General features: G+C 47.7%; 1 long non-coding RNA gene across 1 annotated transcript in view; it reads left to right on the top strand.

Moving 5' to 3' along the window:
- The first annotated feature begins 6,244 nt into the window (after window positions 1–6,244).
- Window positions 6,245–7,917, top strand: part of LOC119326797 — an 8,551-nt gene continuing 6,878 nt past the window's right edge. Inside the window, exons 1-2 of the long non-coding RNA XR_005158184.1 lie at window positions 6,245–6,333; window positions 7,209–7,449. This is a non-coding gene — a long non-coding RNA (uncharacterized LOC119326797). The remainder of the gene's footprint in view (window positions 6,334–7,208; window positions 7,450–7,917) is intronic.

The following is a 7,917-nucleotide window of genomic DNA, read 5'->3' as shown; positions in this document are numbered from 1 at the left end:
ATGTTCTAGAGTTGTGTTGTGATATCTTCCCGTGAGTCCCTGATCTTGATCGTACACATTTGCGTGCATGATTAGTGTACGATTGAATCGGGGGCGCCGGCGGCGCTTGGGCTGTTTTTTGGAGGGGTCATCCTCCGCTATTCCTTCGCCGTTTCCATCCTTTGGGATATCCACCATGTATATGTCGTATGAAGAGGTGGCTTTCCAGTGCCCGGTGGGCGCTGGTTCTTGGTCGTCTCTGGCATCGTCGTCCATACCGTCGATGTCCTCAGAGTCGTAATCTAGCATGTCGGTTAGGTCGTCGACAGTGGCTACCAAGTGGGTGGTGGGTGGGCTCTGAATTTCTTCGTCGTCTGCATCCCAACCATCCTGGCCGCAGTCCGGCCAGGCCTCTTCTGATAACGAGAGGTACTTTAGCGAACTCAAGATGTCGCCAAAAGGTGAGTGTTGAAAGATGTCCGCCGCGGTGGACTCCATGATCGGCGCCCAATCGGATTCGACTGGAGAGGGCATGGGAGGTCCGGAGTCCGGCAAGGAGTCTGGCACCTCGGAGTCACAAGCTTCATGGGGGACAAGATCGGTGTTCGGCTCTATTGCTGTAGAGGTTGCAGCCCCCGAGGTGGTGTCTAGCCATCCATCCTTGGTCTGCGCAGCCGACTCCGAGTCGAAGATCGGAGCGTGTTCGAGTGCGGCCTCCAGGGTACTGTCCGGCTGCAGAGCTAAATCATGCCCATCGTGACAGTACGGCACGCTCGGCTGTGGCTCGAATCCGTCGAGGATCAAGTCCCCGCGGATGTCAGCCGTGAAGTTCAAACTTCCAAATCTGACCTGATGGCCAGGGGCGTAGCCTTCGATCTGCTCCGGCTGGCCAAGCGAATTGGCCCGCAGTGCGAAGCCGCCGAATACGAAGATCTGTCCGGGGAGGAAGGTCTCACCCTGGACTGCATCGTCGTTGATGATTGAAGAAGCCATCGAGCCTATCGGTGACGACACAAAGGAACTCTCAATGAAAGCACCAATGTCGGTGTCAAAACCAGCGGATCTCGGGTAGGGGGTCCCAAACTGTGCGTCTAGGCGGATGGTAACAGGAGACGAGGGACACGATGTTTTTACCCAGGTTCGGGCCCTCTTGATGGAGGTAAAACCCTACGTCCTGCTTGATTAATATTGATGATGTGGGTTACAAGAGTAGATCTACCACGAGATCAAGGAGGCTAAACCCTAGAAGCTAGCCTATGGTATGATTGTTGTTCGTCCTATGGACTAAGGCCATCCGGTTTATATAGACACCGGAGAGGGCTAGGGTTACACAGGGTCGGTTACAAAGGTAGGAGATCTACATATCCGTATCGCCAAGCTTGCCTTCCACGCCAAGGAAAGTACCATCCGGACACGGGACGAAGTCTTCAATCTTGTATCTTCATAGTCTTGGAGTCCGGCCGATGATGATAGTTTGGCTATCCGGACACCCCCTAGTCCGGAACTCCCTCACTCGTCTTTCTTCCTTTTAATTTCTAGCTCTCCGGATCAAGCACAACTTCGGTAAGGAGACGAGGCCCGAAGAAAAAGTTGAGCTCGGATGAAAGGTTTGAGATCATAGAAATCGCGCCCAACGGCGAACCGATTGAACCCATCTGGATAAAGAACGCATTTTCTGCTCAATGCAGGGTTCTTGTTAGGGACAAGATCCCGATCAGCATCCAGCAATGGTATAAGCCTAAGGACGACCCTGAGGTGTCTTATGTCAATGATATGCAGAAAGAAGATCTTTGGACTCAGCTGAAGGCAAATTTCACCCTACCGCCAGAGGAGGATCCGGAGAAGCCAGTTAAAGAGCAATTAATCAAGTCTTGTGCTCTTAAGAAGATGGCAACCCTATTCAGGAGGTGGAGGAAAGAGTTGAACCATTTTGTTAAGAAAAAAAGACACCAGAATTCATCGGCAAATATGAGAAGATCAAAGATCACTGGCCCGCATTTGTGGCCCACAAGACATCGGAAAAGAGTAAGAAGATGTCGGCGATGAACAACAAAATGCTGTGAAGAAGAAGCTTCACCATCGCACGGGGTTAGGTGGCTACCTCAAAGCCCGGCCTAAGTGGTCCAAGGCTGAGAATGATCTGCTTGAAAAAGGGATCAAACCAGAGACAATGAGATGGCCAGACCGTTGCCGGACTTGGTTCTTCGAGGCTGGCGGAACCTTGGACCCTGTATCAGGGATGTGCCGTTGGACGGATGAGCAACTGGAAATACCAGTCAAGAACCTTCGGAAGTATATCAATGCAGCGCAGAAAGGGACGTTCGTACCAGACAGGGAGAAGGACGAGCTCACAATGGCCCTCGGGAATCCTGAGCACCCTGGACGGACACGAGGCACGCCAGGCTCCATTCCGTGGAAGGTTGGTTTTCCGGACGCAGGGTGTTACAAAACCCACGAGAGGAGGAAGAAACTGGAGCAGGGCCAACTACAGGCGCTGCACGAAAGGGTAATGGGGCTAGAGGAACGAGAAGAGGAACGAGAAGCAGCAGATCGCAGCAAACGACCTGCCGAAGCTTCCCCCGAAGCTACCCCGCCATCTCAGCGGAGAAGCAGCATGGCTTCCACCGAGCTGCTTCAGCCGGAGCATGTCTTGACATTTCCTGCCAGCTATCCCGTGGATGCTATCACGGAGTCTCAACATTGCCACATTATGGCGCGATGGATGAATTTGAAGGTCAAGGCGGCTGTTGGCTCTGTTTATCCTACTGGATCTGGAGCAACTTATCACTGCCGACCGATTCCAGAAGGATATGCTAAGATGATGGTGGATGAAATAACGGAGGGATTTGAGGACCTCGTGCTTGACCACCCCACCGGTGAAGGGGAGACTAGGCTGGGTTCTGCTCTGAAGACTCCATGTCTATGGCGGAAGGAGCTCATCAACCTTCCGAACTGGACGCCTCCGCCTCCTCCTCCTCCTCTGGCGAGTCAGGGCACTCCGCCTCCTCCACCGCCTCCTCCTCCGGCGAGTGACAATCAGGGCACGCGTGGCGGCACTCCGCCTCCTTCTCCGGCGCGTGGCGGCACTCCGCCTCCTTCTCCGCCGGCGCCGGCGCTCCCGAGCAGCCAGCAGCCTCCTCCTTCTCTGCCTCGCCAGCAAGGGAGGAAGAGACCCGCCGCCGCCCCGGCTGCTCCGGCGCGTCGTACTCCTTCTCCTTCGCCTCGTAAGCAAGCATGAAAGAAGACAGACGCTGCAGCCGCTCCGTCTGCTCCGGCATCTAGCAGCACAACCAGAGGCGAGAGGCAATACAGATACGGTCCACCTCTCAAGCCTCTAGAGAAGTTACCGTACAAGAGGACCGAGGAGGAAAACAATAGGATTGTGCGGACCCACATGAAGGAGTTCTTTGAAGGGGTGAAAGCAAAGAGACATCCACCTCCGGAGGAGAAGGTAGATCCGGTGAAAGCAAAATGCACTATCGATGCCCTGAGGAAACCACCAAAGTCTCCGCCGAGAAACAACTATGAGCGCATTATTTAACAGACATATCTCCAAGCCCAGCGGTCGGGAACTACTGTTAGTGCTAAAAGGTTAAAACAACGAGAAAAGGAAAAAAAAATTGCCCAGCTCGGTGAACAAGCACAGCAATCGTGCCCCTCGCTCAATGTGTCTAATGCTCCGGGGACGGTGGCTGGTTATGGCAATCTTGCAGATTACCTGCCTGACGATCAACTTCCTGATTTCTTGGAGGTGGATGAACACAAATACGAGTACGGGAAGCCTCTCGTCAAAGATGAAAAATCTCTGACAACAATGATGCGAAGATTCCATAATTGGTACATGGAAACCTGCAGAGAGTCTGGGGGTACGAATGCTTTGTATCTGAATATTAAAGAGGAGCACGACCTCGTTGCAAATGATCTGTTGACTGTTTCATTTGATGAGTTCTTCGCGTTCTTCAATCAAAAGGCCCTCGATAAACTAATGGTCTTTTGCTACTGTCTGTAAGTACTATTTCTGTCATTAAGTCTCTATATATAGCTCGGCTCTTTCATTTCATGTATTTATAATTAATTATCCTCAATATATTATGCAGATTGAAGATCGTCGAGTGCAAAAAACAAGAAATTTATGATATTGGATTCATTAACACAAATATCATAGATGAATTTCTGGTTAAAAAGGACGTCAAAGAGGCCGAGGACAACGTGCTACAATCGTTGATCAAAAATCAAAACAAAGATACCATACTCTTTCCTTACAACGGCAAGTGAGTGTTACTGTCGTGTGCATATTCGGTTTCCCTTATTACTCGAGCGAGGTTATAGTAATGTAATTGATGAGTTATGCATGCGTGCGCAGGTACCACTATATTTTTCTGGAGATTAAGCTTGAGCGTGGACTAGTAACCGTCTTAGACTCGAGACGGAAAGATCCCAAAATCTATGCGGACATGACTGAAATGCTCAGCAAGTAAGTACAATCGATCATTATCGCACCATATCGGCAACTTTTTGTTCATTTCCTGATATCTCAAGTAATAATAATTATTTTCTTTGTCTTGCAGGGTTTGGAAACAGTTCACCGCACAAGCTCCGGGACTGCCGAAGGAGCTGCGATATACATACCCGAAAGTAAGTACTATGGCTAGCTAGTTGGGCGCGCATCTCCCTTTGATTCTATAGCCATATTTTCATCAATGCCATTTATAATGCTTCATTATCAGTTTGATTGATCTCTATTTCTCATAAAGTGCTTGTGGCAGGAAGAAGGGAATGATTTCTGTGGATACTACGTGTGCGAGTTCATCCACAACGCGACTTTGAAAAACAAGCGGGGCTACTCTCAAAGACAATATGAAGTGCGTAAGCAATAATATTCACAATTTCATTTTATTACGCCATCATTTCTGTTGAGTTTCATTCATATATATGTATTAATTAACCCCCTTCTTCAAATTAGACGTGACAGATGCGGAATGAACTCCTAGAACCAGATCGCATGAAAGCAATTCAAGAGGAATTGGCGGGATTCTTTCTTGACCACGTCATCAATAAAGCCGGAGAATACCATGTGGAAATTGATTTCAATTGCTAGGGGATTGTAATTAAGAGATCTTATACATATTGTACATGTATGTAGCCAGTAGCGTCGGATACATGATATACGAAAACTTGTTGTTCGACCAATCTCTCGGAGAAGGAGAGATCGATCGATCACTTCTCTCGGTATGCATGACGAACTTCTGTACTCAATGGTTCTCTCGATCACTTATGTATATATAGTACGTAGCGTCGACCAAGCATGGACATAAGAGAGGACACTTCTCTCTATTAATTAGCTAGCTAACACAATATATGAAACACCTAAATTAACCCCCCAAAACCCCCAACCCACCCCCCCTCCTTTCAAAAAAAAATAAAAACCCCAGCCACTAGAAGGCTGACGCGTGGATGCCTTTTGGTCCCGGTTGGTACCACCAACCGGGACCAAAGGCCCCCTGACTGGGCTCGGCGCACAGGGCCACGTGGAGGCACATTGGTCCCGGTTCGTGTTTGAACCGGGACTAATGGGTGGAGGTATTAGTAACGATCCATTAGTCCCGGTTCATGAACCGGGACTAAAGGCCCTTACGAACCGGGACTATTAGGTGTTTTTCTACTAGTGACCATACCAACAACCATCTCCAAGGACACGAACTTGATAAGTTTCTAAGATTTAAACACACCTTCAGGTACAGATACCTACTTTGTTCTCTAGATTTCCTATGCATTTTAAGAGGATGAGCCGCCCATATATTCATGAGGAAATGATGGAGGTGACCCTATTTCTAGATGAAGCATACCCGGGCACGTAGATCGAGAATTTAAGTCTGGTAAATTGTATGCAGGCTTCATTAGGTCCAGTGTTGCTCGTTCCCTACATCGACGGCAGGATCCGCAGCCTCCTCCTTCTGTTGGGTGATACAAGGATCTGATGTTGTGTGCTGCTCCATCTACACGCCTTCTTTCTTATAGAAATTGGCTTCGCAGGTTAGTCCTCGATCTTCCATGTGGCTTACTGAATTTGAAGTAGTGAAGGAACTATGATCTGAGGCAAATGTGTGCAGATATTCAGTAGCTGAAGCCTCCCGATTGATAACATACACGTTAGTACTCTGAACCTCCAAATTCCCTGCTCTGTTCTTCCAGAAGATACATTAATAGATCCTTTTTTTATTGTTGTTGGTTGTTTGTTGTTCACCGAGCTTCAAAAGGCCACAACCACAATAGTGCAAGGATCTGCTGAAGCAGTGGTTGTAAAGGCTCCGCGTGAGTGATTCTGTGCAAGGGGAATGAGAGTTCTAGAAAGAGGTAAGGTGATATTTGGTTACTCCATATGATTAGTTGATTCATGGATCCTTAGATGCATTTGATCATGATAAATTAATCTATATTCATCAGGAAAACATCTACATGTGCGATGGCATACTAATTCACCCATATGTGACCAGATTTAGTATTATAAATGACTAACTTTAAATAGACCATCACAATTTTCACAGGAACAAACTCAAATGACCTTTTTTTTCTTGAAATAAAAGGAACATAATCTCCCAAGTTCAATAACCAAACTAGAGAGTATATAGAGAACTTAGTTACTGTATTGCTTAGGCATAGTCAATCTGGAGCAGTGCTAGACACACGGGGAGAGTTTTACGGGATTAACGGGATAGCTTGGTTGGGATCTTTTGGTTGGACAAAAAATAAGGGTGTGAGGGACCCACCCCCACAGAAAATAGGTGGGGGGGGGGGGGTAGGGTAGTTAGGACGGCAATCCGTCAAAGGACCATAAAAACCCCGTGCGTTTGCTTTTTTCCTGGGTGAAAGCACTGGAGGTTTTGTTCGTGCATGAACCTTTATTTATTTTTCCTCTTATATTTTTTCTATCTTGGATGTCTCAAGTAAATACAATTGAAGCTTTAGTGCATGATAGGAATGTAGTTATGATATACTCCCTCCAACCCAAAATAAGTTATTTTGGGACGGATGGAGTATATCATAACTGAATATTGTATCTCATCAACTGAAAAATGTAGCAATCAGTCACACATCGAATATTCAATTTACATCTTTCTGGTACAAAGACATCAATTATCTTCTATTTGCATCCATGTGCGTAGACAGTCTCATGAAGATGGCCATGTTACTTTTAGGTGGAAGATAACCTGTTCAATCTTTTCAAAGAGGTACATTGGTGAAATGCAGCAACCAGATAAAAGAAATGCATTACTCCGTCACCACACTGATTCTCCATCTCCCTCTGATGGCAAGTGCGACCCTGATGAAGCTGCTCCCCTAAATCAAGGACTACCCCGACAGTGCGGCCTTGATGGCACAACTCCCATACACCAAGGACTAGCCCCATGGTGCGGCCACGACATCACTGCTCCCCTACATCGCCGACTACAACCTGAGATCTTAGAACAGGTGCAGAACTTACACAAATTCCATCTCCCTCATTTTTGATCAATTACATCTATATTCTTGCTTGCAAGGTCATGTGAATTGTTTTTTTATTAGGGTCTTTTACATCTGTGTCCCTAACTCGAACCACCTAATCAGATATACCCCTAATTCAAAAGCCTGCTCAAAAATGCCCCTCCGCCGTTATGTGCACTTATAGAAATGCCCTTCCGCTCCGTTACCGTCCGGTCAAAGGCCTTTGACCGTCAACATGACGTTTTCTGGACATTTCTACCCCTCCCTCCATGTGACACTTACGTGTGGGACCCACTCAAACAAAAATAAAAAGAAAAGGCTCTATCTCTCCTCCAAAAAAAATCTTTCCTGTCTCTCCCTCAACTCCGGCGGGAGCGCACGCAACTAGCAGTAGCCTCACCGGGGTGAGGTGCTGCACGGCTCCGGCCCCTTATGACCTCATCGATCCGGTCCACG

The sequence above is a fragment of the Triticum dicoccoides genome, chromosome 6B, assembly GCF_002162155.2.
Source record: "Triticum dicoccoides isolate Atlit2015 ecotype Zavitan chromosome 6B, WEW_v2.0, whole genome shotgun sequence".
NCBI lineage: Eukaryota > Viridiplantae > Streptophyta > Magnoliopsida > Poales > Poaceae > Triticum > Triticum dicoccoides.
Note: the sequence above shows the minus strand (reverse complement) of the source record. Positions and strands in the feature narration are given on the sequence as shown.